Source organism: Neovison vison, chromosome 12 (genome assembly GCF_020171115.1).
Source record: "Neovison vison isolate M4711 chromosome 12, ASM_NN_V1, whole genome shotgun sequence".
In the NCBI taxonomy this organism is placed as follows: Eukaryota; Metazoa; Chordata; class Mammalia; order Carnivora; family Mustelidae; genus Neogale; species Neogale vison.
In genome coordinates, this window is record NC_058102.1 from 139,574,537 (window position 1) to 139,589,962 (window position 15,426).

A 15,426-nucleotide genomic window follows, 5' to 3' on the forward strand; every position below is an offset into this window, starting at 1 on the left:
ATCCTTTTACTCACCTACAGGTCACCAGGTCAAATTTTTTTTCATTTTTTAAGATTTTATTTATTTATTTGACACAGAGAGAGATCACAGGTAGTCAAAGGGGCAGGCAGAGAGAGAGACAGGGAAGCAGGTTCCCTGCTGAGCAGAGAGCCCGATGTGGGGCTCGATCCCAGGACCCCGAGATCATGACCTGAGTTGAAGGCAGAGGCTTAACCCACTGAGCCACCCAGGCGCCCCACCCGGTCAAATTCTTAAAATGTTGCCACTCTTTCAGTATTACAAAGTAACATCAATACTAGACTTTACTGAAGTTTAAGGTTAAAACACTATATGAAGAATTCAGCAATTAAATTCCAATCTTACTGAAACTACAAATAAGCCTGTTATTCACAGTCACAAATTCCTTGCCAATCATGTCCCACTCTTAAGTCCTAACCTCACACATTGTCAGTGAACATAACTTTCTCTTTGCAGAGACCTGGATTTTTCTTTCTTCTCCGGTTTCCCACCTATAATGACTCTGCATATTTAAGTCCTGCTAGTCTTTTTCAATAGATCAATTTCCTCTTCTCCCATCTTCTCTTATCTGTCGAGGGTCTCCTACACTTTTCAAAGGAAAAAGCCCATCAGTGAGTTTTCTAAAATAAGAATCACTTATCTCAGAGGTAAATTATTACTCTTCCATAGTGGCTGCTTTTAATACTTGTTTTAAATGGCAAATTGCCCTTCCCTATAAAGATATACAAGTATGGGGAAGATATGCACTAGAGGTACATGCTTTTAGGATTAGAAATGATTCTCAATTTGGGGTGAGGTAGAAAGGAGCATATTAAAATCCTTTGGGTATTTTCAAGCTACATCTAGCATTACCCTTATCTTCGGAGGTTTGGAGTGGGAGCAAGATATAGGTCCATACTGACGACAGCTTAAGGAATGCCGCGGGAGTGAACCCGTTAGCACTGGATTATTACTGGGTGTTGTCTCTTCTGACTCCAGTATATTTGGATGGAAAAGTTTGAGTTCAAAATGCACTAAATATAAATTTGTAAATAATTCAAAAGTCAGAAGTATGATTTAATTTTAATTAATTACAATATTTATTAATAATAAGCCTTGTAGCACTGCTCTTTTACAAATTTTGTTAGTGTAATTCAGGACATACGAATGGGCCAATGTATGTATCTTTGAAGGATGAAGTAAGATTTGAATCTAGGTCTCTCTGATTTCAAAGTGCACATTCCTTCTGCCACAGCTAGCTGGTCTGCTTAGGATGTGGGCTCCTGTTCAGTGCTCCTAGTGATGAACTAGGGTAGAGGGCTGAGGAGCTCTCTTTTCAGTTTCTAGGACCAGGACCCTCTTCAGGGTGCTAGTAGCCTGCTCCTGGACAGCAATTTGCAGGGGAGGTTGATGAAGACAGACTTAAGAACACATAAGGTCAAGTCTACTGTGACAAGTTTCACCTGCTTCCACGGCAATGGGGAAGTTGCCGGAGAATAGAGGTGTCAGAAAAACTCCCGATTTGAAATCCTCTCTTTTGTCTAAGATGAGAAATAAAACATTAGCTTTGCAATAAGATGCATTTCAGTGAGTAGCTATCTTCCAGACAGTTGACAAAATGTTCCCTTTCTCCTTTCCTCCTTTTACAAAGTTTCATTGAGATACAATGTTGTTGAGATATTCACCACATTGTGCAACTAGCTTAATCACTACAACTAACTTCCTTTTTTCCTTTTTATTTCCCTTAAAAAAACCTATCACCACTGGGCGCCAATCCCATTTTCCTCCCCAACCCCTCCTTTCATTCCAAAGCAACCATTAATCTATTCTCTTTATGTATTTGCCCATTCTAGATATTTTATACAAATGGAATCATAAAATACATGATAGCTTCTTTCACTTAGCATGGTGTTTGTGTGCTTCATCTACATTGCAGCATAATAAGTGTTTCACTCCTTTTTATTGCTAAAGAATATTCCATTCTATGAGCATACAACATTTCGTTTATGACTTCACCAGTTAAAGAAAATCTGGATCGCCAGACTTTGCCTATGATGAATAATGCTCCTGTGAACATTCATCTGCAAGATTTTTTAGAAAGATTTTTATTTTATTTTAGAGAGAGAGAGAGAGAACAGGTGATAGAGAGCAGAGGGAGGGGCATAAGGAGGGAGAGTCTTAAGCATACTCCTTCCTGAGCATGAAGCCCGATGTGGGGCTCAATCTCACACTCCTGAGATCATGACCTGAGCCAAAATTAAGAGCTGGATGCTCAACTGACTGAGGCAAGCATTTACATCTCATTTACAAGATTTTATATGAACATGTTTTCTATTCTCTTGGGTGACTACCTAGGAGTAGAACTGCTAGGTCCACATTTTTGGCCGTTATGAACACTGTTGCTGCAAGCATTCATGTGTAAGCATTTAGATGGACATGTTTTCTTTTCGGGGGACGGGGTGTGTATGTACCCAACAGTGTGACTGCCGAGTCGCATGGTATCTCTATCCTGAACTTTCTGAGGAACGGCCAAAGTGTCTTCCAAAGCAGCTGCACCAGCTTACATTCCCACCAGCACCGTGTGCGAATTCCAATTTCTCCACATCTTTGCCAGAACTTCTAAGTGTCCATTTTTTTGCTTATATCCACCCCAGTGTGTTAATCGATGCATTTTATATTAAAATTTTATGTGTGTTATTGTTTTTGTTTTTTTGTCAAAAAATGAATGAGATCACTGCCAGTGTGGTTAGGTTAACTTGAGTAACAACTGCCAAAGTAACCAGCTTAACAAAATAAAGTTTATTTCTTATACACATCTGAGTATGATGTGGGTAGCTGAATGTCAGGGTGAGCAGGAAATGCAGCTGCAGTCACCCAAGAGAGCCCCTTCCTATGACTGGTTCTGCCATCCTTTCTGCAAAAGGCATACAGGCAGCACGGAGGGCTATTTGGGAAGCATTACACAAAAACTTATCAATGGCATGTGTCATCTACCTACATTTCATTTCTCTGAACTCGGTCATCCGGCTCACCTCTCTGCAGGGGAGACTGGGACATACCACCTTGTTTTGTGTCACCACACTCATGTAATAAATAATGACTGGACAATTATCCTTAAATGTGTTCTTGCTAATAGGAAGTTTGGTTTCTAATACCGACTGATAGAAACTTACTGTGCGATCTTGGGGAGGTTGTTAAAGATTTCTGGTGATAATTCTTCATCCTTAAGTTAGCTTTGGTAGTCACATGATTTACATCCCCAATTTTTTACTGCCTTTGGTGTAAAAGAAATTTGAACAGGGCGCCTGGGTGGCTCAGTGGGTTAAGCCGCTGCCTTCGGCTCAGGTCATGATCTCAGGGTCCTGGGATGGAGGCCCGCATCGGGCTCTCTGCTCAGCAGGGAGCCTGCTTCCTCCTCTCTCTCTCTCTGCCTGCCTCTCTGCCTGCCTGTGATCTCTCTCTGTCAAATAATAAATAAAATCGTAAAAAAAAAAAAGAAAAGAAATTTGAACATCCACATCATTGTAATGGAATTTAATGGTCTCTGGAATTATTAAAAATCTATTGCACATGTTTTAAAAAACAAAATCCTCTGTGATATGTTTGTTTGTAAAGCTCCCTAAATCTGGTGTTTAAACTATTATTATAATGGAAAGTAAGATAATGTGTTCACATTTAAAGTTTATTAGGTTATTTCTTACTGAACTGCTGTTTGGAATACAGATTGTAGCCTGATTGTGTCCATAAATATATTTACCAAGCTTTAAACTGGTCTTATTGGCTCCATAAATACTGGAATCTTCCTTGGCATTATAATATCCTGTGGTTTAAATCTTGTATATTCAAATTTTATATGCATATATATTGTATGGATCATAATATTATTACCAGAACCCTAGGCAGTAACTGTTGGACATAAATTTCATTCTTTATATAAAGATTCAGATTTTAATTCTTTAAATTTAAGGAGCTTTTTATCTGCAGAAAGAAAAATTAAATTTTGGGTTTTTTATATTCATATGCTGAACCTAGCCTCAGAAGTGTGCTCCATCTTCGTTCTTTAAAGATATTTTTTCATATTTATATTTCTGCTGAAGTGGCCAGTTCTTGTTAATCCATCCTTTTTAATTTTTTAAAATTTAATCCATCCTTTCATTTCTTCGTTTAACTTGGTAGCTTTGCCTGTTCTGTTTTGTTTTGCACTTCTTTTTACCTGTCTCCTCAATTCCACTTCTCCATGTTAGCTTATACTCTCAGAACTTACCAGAGAGTCAAATAGTGATCCATAGAAGTGTAGATAAATCAGGTGGAAAACGCAGACATGTAACCAAAGACCAAAAACTAAAGAGAAATGCTGAGTTACTCTATAAACACAACTTGCTCCAGAATTATATATGATTTAGTATTAAAAAATACAGAAGGTAGTACTGAACTGAAAGATGGTTCATTGTAAAGTTTATTAGACACAAAGTCCTAAGAATTGTCTACATTTCTGCAGCTTCTACAACAGGTTCTCATTCATCCCCCCCAAGACAAAGGAGAGCTGTACAGAAATTCTGTTATGACTTAACTAATTGTCTATGTGTATTGATAATACAATTTGCAACATTTTAATTACTTAGAGTTCAGCAACATGAGGCAGACCTGAACCTCTAATGTCACTCATAACACAATCTGCTTGTCTTTTTGTTACCTGATGCCCTGATAGTTTGTAATAATTGAATATGGTTTCACATTTTTTCATTTATGTTGATGGACAGTTAGTAAAACCTGGAAGGCTAAGAGTACAGAGCTTTGAATACTCATGGGCATTTTGCAGGGGAGGAGGGTATTATTTCTTTAGTGATTCTTTCTCATCCGTTTCCTATGTCCTATCTCTTACCATTCCTATTAATACTATGTTTACCCCACAATTTAGATTCATGCTTTTTAGCACTTTTTTTTTTTTTTAGATTTTATTTATTTGACACACACACAGAGAATTCTCAAGTAGGCAGAGAAGAAAGAAGAGAGAAAGGGGGAAGCAGACTCCCCACTGAGCAGAGAGCCCGATGCGCGGCTTAATCCCAGGACCCTGAGATCATGACCTGATCCAAAGGCAGAGGCGTAACCCACTGAGCCACCCAGGCGCTCCAACACTTTTTTTTTCTTATATTTTATCTTTGTCTCGTACTTTTCAAGAGCCTACCTTAGTTTCATGTCACAACTCTTTTCTTAAAACTGACGGGACATTTTTCTTAACTTTTATCTTGAAATCATTACAAATTCACAGTATTTGCAAAGGTAGTACAGAGAGGTACCACTCACCCTGTTTCTCCCAATGGCCACATCTTTCTCCATTAAAGCATAAAACCAAAGCCAGTAATTTAGCATCAGTACAATGTGTGCATATCATTTTGTCAGTTGCATAAATTTGTGTAACTGCCTTCACAATCAGGATACAGACTTTGGTCTACCACCGCAGACGTACCTCTTGTGCTACCATTTATAGCGACACTTATCTTCCAACACAATCTTCCAATACACTCCTGCCCTACCTCCCACAATTTCTTTGCCTGGAAGCCATGAATCTGTTTTCCATTTGTGTAATTTTGTCATTTTGAGAATCTTACATAAATGGAATCGTATATTGTGTGACCTTTTGAGGTTGGCATTATTTTTACTCTGAATGGCAACCATCTAAGTTGTTGGGTGTATCAACAGTTAATTCCTTTTTATCTTTGAGCAGTATTCCATGGTATGGGTGTGCCTCAGTTCCTGTAGTCATTCTCCTATTAAGAGACATTTTAATTGTTTCCAGTCTTTGCTACTATAAATAAAGCTGCTGGAACAGTTGTGTATAGATTTTTGTGGGAACAAAGGTTTCCATTTATCTGGGATACTCCAGGAGTGAAACTGCTGGATCATATAGTAAGACTATGTTAGCTTCTTCAGAGACTGTCAGACTGTTTTCTAGAGTGGCTATACCATTTTACATTCTGGTCAGCAACACATGGTAGATGCCATTTCTTTGCGTATTTTCCAACATTTCCTGTTTTCATTATTTTAAAAATTTTATTTGTTCTCATTTTGTGTAGTAATAGCTTTTAGTGGTCTTAATTGTTTCTGATCTAAAGGGGAAAGCATTCAGTCTTTTACCATAAGTTTAGCAATATTTTTCTGGACATGTCTTCCCAGGTGAGGGAAACAAAAACAAAAATAAACAATTGGAAATACATCAAAATAAAAAGCTTTTGCACAGCAAAGGAAATTACCAACAAAACCAAAAGGCAAATATTAATGGGAGAATATATTTGCAAATTATATATCTGACAAGAGGTTAATATCCAAACTATATAAAGAACTCACACAGCTGAACACCAAGAAATGAAATAATTGATCAAAAAGTGGGCAGAGGACCTGGACAGACAATTTTTTTTCCCAAAAAAACCCTTACAGACAGCCGAACAACACAAAAAAATGTGCTCAACATAACTAATCATCAGGGAAATGCAAATCAAATTTGCCATGAGATAATTCTGCAAACCAGTCAGAATGGTTAGCATCAAAAAGACAAGAAATAACAAATGTAGAGGAAGGAGAATCCTTGTGCACTCCTGGTGGGAATATAAATAGGTGAAACTGTGGAAAACAGTACGTTTTCTTCAAAAAACTGAAAGTAGAAATATCGTACAATCTCATAATTCCACTATGGGTATTTACTCAAAGAAAACAAAACACTAATTTGAAGAAATATATGTACCCTTATGTTTATTGCAGTATTATTTACAATATCCAAAATATGGAAACAACTTAAGTTTCCATTCATAGATGGATGAATAAAGAAGATAGGGTACACACACACACACACACACACACACACACACCACAATGGAGTATTACTCAGCCATAGAAAAGAATAAAATTTTGCCATTCATGACATAGATTCATAGATAAATCTAAAGGGTATTATGTGCTAAGTAAAGTATGTCCCACAGAGAAAGAGAAATGCCACATGATTTCACTTATATGTGGAATCTATGGAAAAAACAACAACAAATGAACACACAAACAGCAGCAACAACAACAAAAAGAAACAGATTCATAGAGAAAAATCTAGTGGTTTCCACAAGGGAAGGGGCAGGGGTTTGGTTAAACAGGTGAAGGGAATTAAAAGATACAAACTCCCAGTTTAATTTTTTTTAATTGTTTAAAGTAAATAAATAAATAAAGTTTACAGTAAATAAACCATAGGGATGAAAAGTACAGATAGCATAGGGAATAGAGCCGGTAATTGTAATACTGTACTAACCCTGCATGGAGACAGATGGTAAATACACTTTGTAGTAAGCATTTTGTAATGTCTGTAATTGTCAAATCACTATGTAATACACATGAAACTAATTTCAACTTATAAAGATTTATTGTCAGTATTTTATAAATGCTCTTCACCAAATTAAGAAAGCTTTTCTCTTTTCTTATTTTTCTCAGTCTTTTTATCCTGAATGTGTGTTGAATTTTATGAAATTATTTTTTCTGCTCTGATATAATCATTTGATTTTTCTTCCTCAGCTTGTTAGTTATGGTAGGTTACACTGATTGATTTTTGGATATACTATCAGCCTTGTAACCCTGAAATAAATCCATTTGATCATGATGTATAATGATTTGTATATATTTCTGAATTCTACTTGCTAATATTTTTTATTAATTCCCTCCTTTAGGGGTGTCTAGGTGCCTCTGTTGGTTAAGTGTCTGCCTTTGGCTCAGGTCATGGTCCCAGGGGTCCTGGGTTCGAGCCCCTCATTGGGATCCCCTCTTTGGAGCCTGCTTCTCCCTCTCCCTCTGCCACTCTCCCTGCTTGTGTTTTCTCTCTCTCTGTCAAATAAATAAAATCATTCCTTTCTTTTTTTTTCATTTTTGTATTTGTCTGGTTTTGGTATGAGGATAATTCTAGCTTCATAAATTCATCGGGAAGTATTTCCTCCTCTTCTAGTTCCTAGAAGAGATTATGCAGACTTGGTGTCAAGTGTTCCTTGTATGTTTCATAGAATTCTCCATTGGAATCATCTGACCATATGATCCTTATCATCCTGGAGATAAGTTCTTTAGGAAAATTTTTAACTATGAAGTCAATTTCCTTAACAGTTATTAGGACAAATTAATTATTTTACATTGGATGAATGTGGTAGTTTGTACTTTGGGGAGAATTGGTTCATATTACCTAAGCTATGGAGTTTAAGTATATGTTATCAGTCCCTTATTATCTTTTTCTATCTGCAGGTTCTGAAATAAAATCTCTTTCATGCCTGGTACTAGTTATTTGTGTTTTCTTTTTTTCTCTTGCTCATTTTTTTCAGAGACTTGCCAATTTTATTGATATTTTAAAAGAACTAGATTCTTGCTTCATTGTTTTTCTTTATTTTTCTGCTTAGAATATCCTTGATTTCTGATCAAGTCTTTATTACGTGCTTTGTTCTGATTGTTTTCCATTAATTTTCTTACCCTATACCCTCAGTTCTTTGATTTGGGGGTTTAGATTATTGATTTGATACTTTTACTATTTTCTTTTCTTTTTTAAAAGATTTTATTTATTTGTTTGAGAGAGATAATGAGAGGGGAAAGGTCAGAGGGAGCAGCAGACAGCCCCCACAAAGCAGGTTGCCTGATGAGGGACTCAATCCCGGACTCCAGGATCATGACCTGAGCTGAAAGCAGTCACTCAACCAACTGAGCCAACCAGGCACCCAATACTTTTCCTATTTTCTAATGCAAGCATAAATTGTTATAAATTTCCTTAGAAGCACTGCTTTGGATTATTCCATAAAGTTTTTTTTTTTCATTTTTATTTTCATTTAGGTTAGTATGCTTTTTTGCTGTTATTTCCCTTGAGACTTCTCTTTGACCCATTATTTAGAAGTGTGATGTTTAGTTTGGACATGCTCCTGTTACCTTTTAATTACTGATTTCTAGTTGGATTTCTCCATGGTTAGAGAGAATATTCCGTATGCTTTCAATCTTTTTAACTGGTTAATATTTGCTTAATGACCCGGGTATGGTCTACCTTGGTATATGTTCAATGAGAACGTGAAAAGAATTTGTTTTCTGCTATTGATGGGTGGAGTGTTCTATAAATGTTAACTACATTCTGGGGACTGATGATCATGTTAATTTCTTCCATAACTGCTCTCTTCTAATTACTCTACTAGTTATCGAGAGGGTGACACTGAAATCTCTAACTATAATTGTGGATTTGTTGATTTCATTTTTCACTTAAAAATATTTAATTTATTTGATAGAGGGAGAGAGAGAGCACACAAGCAGGGGTGTGGGGAGCAGCAGGCAGAGGGAGAGGGAGAAACAGACCCTCCACCAAGCAGGGAGTATAATATGGAGCTTGATTCCAGAACCCTGGGATTATGACCTGAGTTGAAAGCAGTCGCTTAACTGACTGAGCCACCAGGTACCTCTCTTTTTTCACTTCTATCAGTTTTTCTTTACAATATACTGCAACTCTGCTATTGGGTGCATCCACATGGAGGATTGCTAGATCATCTTGGAGACAGAACCTTTTATCATTATGTAATGTCCTCCTCTGTCTCTGGTAATTTTCTGTGATCTCAGATATAATTCATCTGATATTAACATAGTTGCAGCTGTTTCTCTTTTATTAGTGTTTTGATGGTTTACTTCATCTTAAACCTACATATATCATTGTATTAAAATGTTGTGGACAGATAGTTGGGTCATTTCCCCCACACTCTGTCCATGTATTTTCAATAGCCTGTTTAGACCATTATATTAAGAGTAACTCTTGGTATATTAAAGCTTAAATCTGTTTTCTATTGACTCTGATTTTTGTTTTTCCATTTTCTTTTTCTCTACTTATGTTTATTTACTTAAACATTAAACATAATTCTGTGTTGATGTATCTGTGGTTCTTTTTAGTTTATCTCTTTCTGTAGCTTTATAATGGTTGCTCTAGATATCAAATCATATATTCACAACTTAGTATGTCTTCCAGTGCCAACATTTTACCCATTCAAGTAAAACATGGAAACTGGAGGGGACGCCTGGGTGGCTCAGTTGGTTAAGCAGCTGCCTTCAGCTCAGGTCATGATCCCAGCGTCCTGGGATCGAGTCCCACATCGGGGTCCTTGCTCAGCAGGGAGCCTGCTTCTCCCTCTACCTCTGCCTGCCGTTCTGTCTGCCTGTGCTTGCTCTCTCCCCCTCTCTCTCTCTGATAAAAAAAAAAAAAAAAAAAAAAAAAAAAAATCTAAAAAAAAATCAAAAAACAAACAAACATGGAAACTGGAAAACTTCTTTCCTTTTATGTCCCTTTACCTTTCTCTCTCTCCATATATATATATATATATATATATATATATATATATATATATATATATATCTCCATCTATCTATCTATCTATGATATCTATCTCTATATAGATAGATAGATATCCCTTTACCTTTCTCTCTCTCTCTCTCTCTCTCTCTCCATATATATGGAGAAAGAGTATAGTTTCTTAAATATTACTCTACATACTTTGAGAACTACATTTCAAAGCATTATAAATTTTGTTTCAAATATCAAATATAACTTAGAAAACTCAAGAGAAGTAGGAAAATCTATTGTATATGACATTTTTTTTTTGTCTTTCTGCATTATCTTTCTTTTTGATGTTCCAAGATTTCTTATCATTTTGTTTTGTTTAGAGAACCTCTTTTAGTATTCTTTAAGGATAGGTTCCTTGGCAAAAAATTATCATAGTTTTCCTAAATCTGAGAATGTTTTGATTTCCCTTTCATTCCTGAGAATGTTTACTTAGAATGTCAGTAAATCTAGAATTCTCAGTTAATGGTTCTTCATATTTAGCTCTTGAAATACACTGTGGTGATTCTTTCTGGCCATCATGGTTTCTGATCAGAAATCTACTGCCATTGGGATGGTTTTTCCTTGACAGCTAAAGCATAATTTCTCTGTCTTCTTTCAAGAGATTTTTCCTTTGTCTCTCTTTTTCAGTAACTACACTATAAAATGCTTTGGCATGGAATTCTCTGTGTTTATTCTGTATGTGGCTTATTCAGCTTCTTGCTGAGTTTGGGAAGTCTGAAGTCATTATTTCCTTAAATATTTTTCGGCTACATTCATTTTATCTTCCCCTTCTGGGGTTCCAACAATACAAATCTCTTGTTAGAGTCCTACAAATTCTCAATGTGTTTTTTTTGTTTGTTTGTTTGTTTTTGGCCTAATTGATCTCTGTTGTTTAGAGTGGTAATTTCTATTGTTCTATTTCAGAGGTCACAGATTCTTTTCTCTTCATCAAGTTTTTTTTTAATTGATAATTGTACTTTTTTCTAAATTTCATTTAGTTGCTTTTTATATTTGGCATTTTGTTCTTTGATTTCTGAAATTACGCCTCTTTGTTGAGACCTCCTGTTTTTTTCCAATTGTTCATTTGTGTTTATAAATGAAGCATTTTCATTATGGTTGCTTTAAAAATCGTGTCAGATGATTTTTTTTTTTTTCACTTAAGAGACGAAATATTTATTCAAACCCATCAGAGAATGGACACCTTGGGTCTGTAACAAAGCACTGTGTTTTAAAACATAGGTCAATAACTGTATATGAGACTATTCATTGCTACATACAAATTAACTATTAGAGCACAACTTTTCAATGTTCAAAACAGAATAAGCTCCCTGTAAAAGCAGACCTTTGTAACATTTTTAACTTCAGTATTCCTTTTCTTCTTCACCCTCTTCTTCAACAGAATCCATACCAGCTCCCTCATAATCCTTCTCAAGGGCAGCCCTATCCTCTTAGGTCTCAAAAAACTCTCCATGTAACAGTGAACAAAGGCACACTTGGCATGCATCAGGTCAAACTTGTGGTCCAGGTGAGCCCAGGCCTCAGCACTAGCTGTGCTGTTGCTCAGCATGCACACAGCTTACTGTAATTTGGCCAAGTCTCCACTAGGTACCACAGTAGGAAGATGGTAATAAATGCCCACTTTGAAGCCCGTGGGGCACCAGTTCACAAAATGGATGGTATGCTTGGTCTTGATGGTGGCAATAGCAGCATTGACATCTTTGGGAACCATGTCGCCACAGTACAATAGGCAGCAAGCCATTGCTATTTACCATGGCAGGGGTCACATTTCACCACCTGGTTGGCTGGTTCAAAGCATTCACTGGTGATTTCTGCTACAGAAAGCTGTTCATTGCAGGATTTCTCAGGGGCTTATGTGGCCAGAGGGAAGTGGGTATAGGGACAGGGCACCAGGTTGGTCTGGAATTCTGTGAGATCAACATTCAGGGCTCCATCAAATCTGAGGGAAGCAGTGATAGAGGATACAATTTGACATGTCAACCTCTTTATGTTAGTGTAGGTTGGGTGTTCAATATTGAGGTTTCTGGGACAGATGTCATAGATGGGCTCATTGTCTACCATGAAAGCACAATCAGAGTTCTCCAGGGTGGTATGGGTAGTGAGGATGGAGTTGTAGACTTAATTACAGTTATGGCAACATGGGGGGCTGGGTAAATGGAGAACTCCAACTTGGACTTCTTGCCATAATTGACAGAGAAGAAAGGTATACCCTGTCCAAAACTGTAGAAAACCAAGAAGCCCTGAATACCTGTGCACTGGTCAGCCAGTTTCCAAATTCAGTCCAAGACAAGATCAGCAGTCTCCTTGCCAAAAGTGTGGTGCCCTTCGGCATAGTAACTTCCTTGCCTGTGATGAGCTGCTCAGGGTGGAAAAGCTGGTGGTAGGTGCCAATACAAATTTCATCAATGACTGTAGGTTCCAGATCTATAAACTCTGCCTTGGGCACATGCTTGCCAGCACCCATTTCACTGAAGCTGGTGTTGAAGAAGTCATCTCCTCTTCTAATGGTCTTGACACCTGGCATCTGACCATTGGGCTGGATACCATGTTCTAGGCAATAGAGCTTCAAGCGGGCATTACCAATCTGGACAGTAGCCTGTTCAACATGGATGGAACTGCATTCACACATAGTTGCTGCTTTGTGGCTGCTGAGCAAATACAGAAGAGGAAGTGGAGAGACTGTTTCTTCTTATATTGCTACTCTTAGGTGGTCAATGTAAGAGAGTCATTAAAAATCATGTCAGATAATTCTAATATCTGTGTCATCGTGGTATTGGAATCTATTTATGGATTTTTTTCACTCAATTTTAAGTCTCTCTTCTTTGCCTTGCTCCTGCTGAGGGTGGGTGGTGAAAATCCTGACTCCAGTTGCCCTCCTGTGACACCAGTCCAGCAGGAGGGGAAAGGCTACCACATTGCCCCTGAATGGGGGGTAGATGTCCAGTCTCCTGTGTAATTTATACTGACATTATGGAGCTTGGGAGTATTTTGTAGTAGTCTGCCAAGAGTGGAAGTCTAGGCTCCACGTGACCTTAGCTAGAAGAAGGGGGAAGAGGACTACAGATTTTCTTTGTTGTTTGTCTGGAGTAGCGCAGTTTTTGTCTAAAAGTATTCTTTTGTTAGGCTCCCTCCTTCCTATCTTTTGGCTAGAATGAAAACACTTTTTCCCCAGGCCTCTTCTTTTGTTTTTGTTTTGCTTTCCAACACCTGTTGACATTTTCCCAGTTGCTAGCTCTCTAGCAACATGTATGGATATATAAGACAAAAAACAAGACAAAACAAAACTCAAAAACCCAAGACTATCATCACTGGGTTCCAAGGTCCCTGGCCAGTCTACCTTCTTTATCAAATACCTTTCAGAGTCTTCTTTCATTTGGTTAATATATAATGTTTAGTCATTCTCAGCAGGAAGAAAAAGGAAACAGTATATCTTTTGCATCTTCCTGGAACCGGAACATTCAACTGTTCTATTTATAATTATAAAGAGTTCATTCTTGTTCTGATTGTTTTCTTTTTTTTTCCCCCAGAACATCTTATCTCCTATCTTGTCTCTCTAATGACAGTAATTATAGTTGACTTTTTAAATTGTTCTTTCTTCAGACAATTTTCTATATTCTAGTTTCTTTAAATTCTTCTCCCCCTTCTGTTTTTCCATACTAAGAATTCCAGGAACCATTTTATTACTTTGGTAATTTATTTTCATATTATATCATAAGCATTTTCCATGTCACTACCCATCCTGCATAATTATAATTTAATACCAATTACTGTACTTGTTCATTTCTCATTCCCATGACTATTTTAGAACCTATAACATTCTTCATTTCATACTTTTAGATTAATTTTTTAGAGCAGTTTTAGGTTCAGAACAAACTTGAGATCAAGGTATAGAGCTTTTCCATATACCCTTCCCCTACACCTTGATAGCTTCCCCATTATGAGCATTACCCCTCAATGCGATGCATTTGTTACTAAGGATGAACCTACATTGACACATCATAATCGTCCAAGGTTCACAGTTTACCTTAGGGTTCACTCTATCTAGGTGTTGTACATTTTATGGGTTTGCACAAATGTATAATGACATATTTTCTCCATTATAACATACAGAGAAGTTTCACTGCCCTAAAAATTCCTTATCCTCTATTTATTCTTCTCTCCCCTGTCCCATAAACTCTGGTAACCACCGATCTTTTTATTGTCTCCATCATTTTGTCTCTTCCAAAATGTAATACAGATGGAATAATACAGCATGTAACTTTTTCAGATTGATTTCTTTCACTTAGTAATATGCATCTATGTTCCTTCCATGTCTTTTCATACTTTAATGCATCATTTATTTTTAGCACTAAGTCTACTGCCTTTTCTGAATATACCTCAGTTCATTTATCCATTCACCTACTCAGGGACATCTTGGTTGCTTCCAAGTTTTAGCAATTATGAATAAATCTACTGTAAATATCTGTGTACAGATTTATGTGTGGGCATAAGTTTTCAACTTGTTTAGGTAAATACCAAGGAGCAAGACTGCTGGATTGTATTGATAAGAGTATGTTTAGTTTTGTAAGAATCCACCAAACTGTCTTCGCAAGTGGCTGTAGCATTTTGCTACATTAGAAATGGTAAGAGAGGGGCGCCTGGGTGGCTCAGTGGGTTAAGCCGCTGCCTTCGGCTCAGGTCATGATCCCAGGGTTCTGGGATCGAGTCCCGCATCGGGCTCTCTGCTCAGCAGGGGGCCTGCTTCCTCCTCTCTCTCTGCCTGCCTCTCTGTCTACTTGTGATCTCTCTCTGTCAAATAAATAAATAAAATCTTTAAAAAAAAAAAAAAAGAAATGGTAAGAGAATGCCTGCTGTTCCATATCCTTATCAGTATTTGGTGTTGTCAGTATTCTTGATTTCAGGCATTTTAATAAGTGTGATTTATTTAATTTTCATTTTTATGATGACATATGATGTGGAACATCTTTTTATATGCTTATTTTTAAATTCGCCTGAATATCTTCTTGGGTGAGATGTTTGCTAAGGTCTTTGGCCATTTTAATTGGGTTGTTGGTTGT

At 37.1% G+C, this 15,426-nt stretch overlaps 1 pseudogene; it reads right to left on the reverse strand.

Annotated features, from left to right (window-relative positions):
• Window positions 1-11,712: 11,712 nt before the first annotated feature.
• Window positions 11,713-12,998, reverse strand: LOC122891560 (annotated as a pseudogene).
• Between the last annotated feature and the right edge of the window lie 2,428 nt (window positions 12,999-15,426).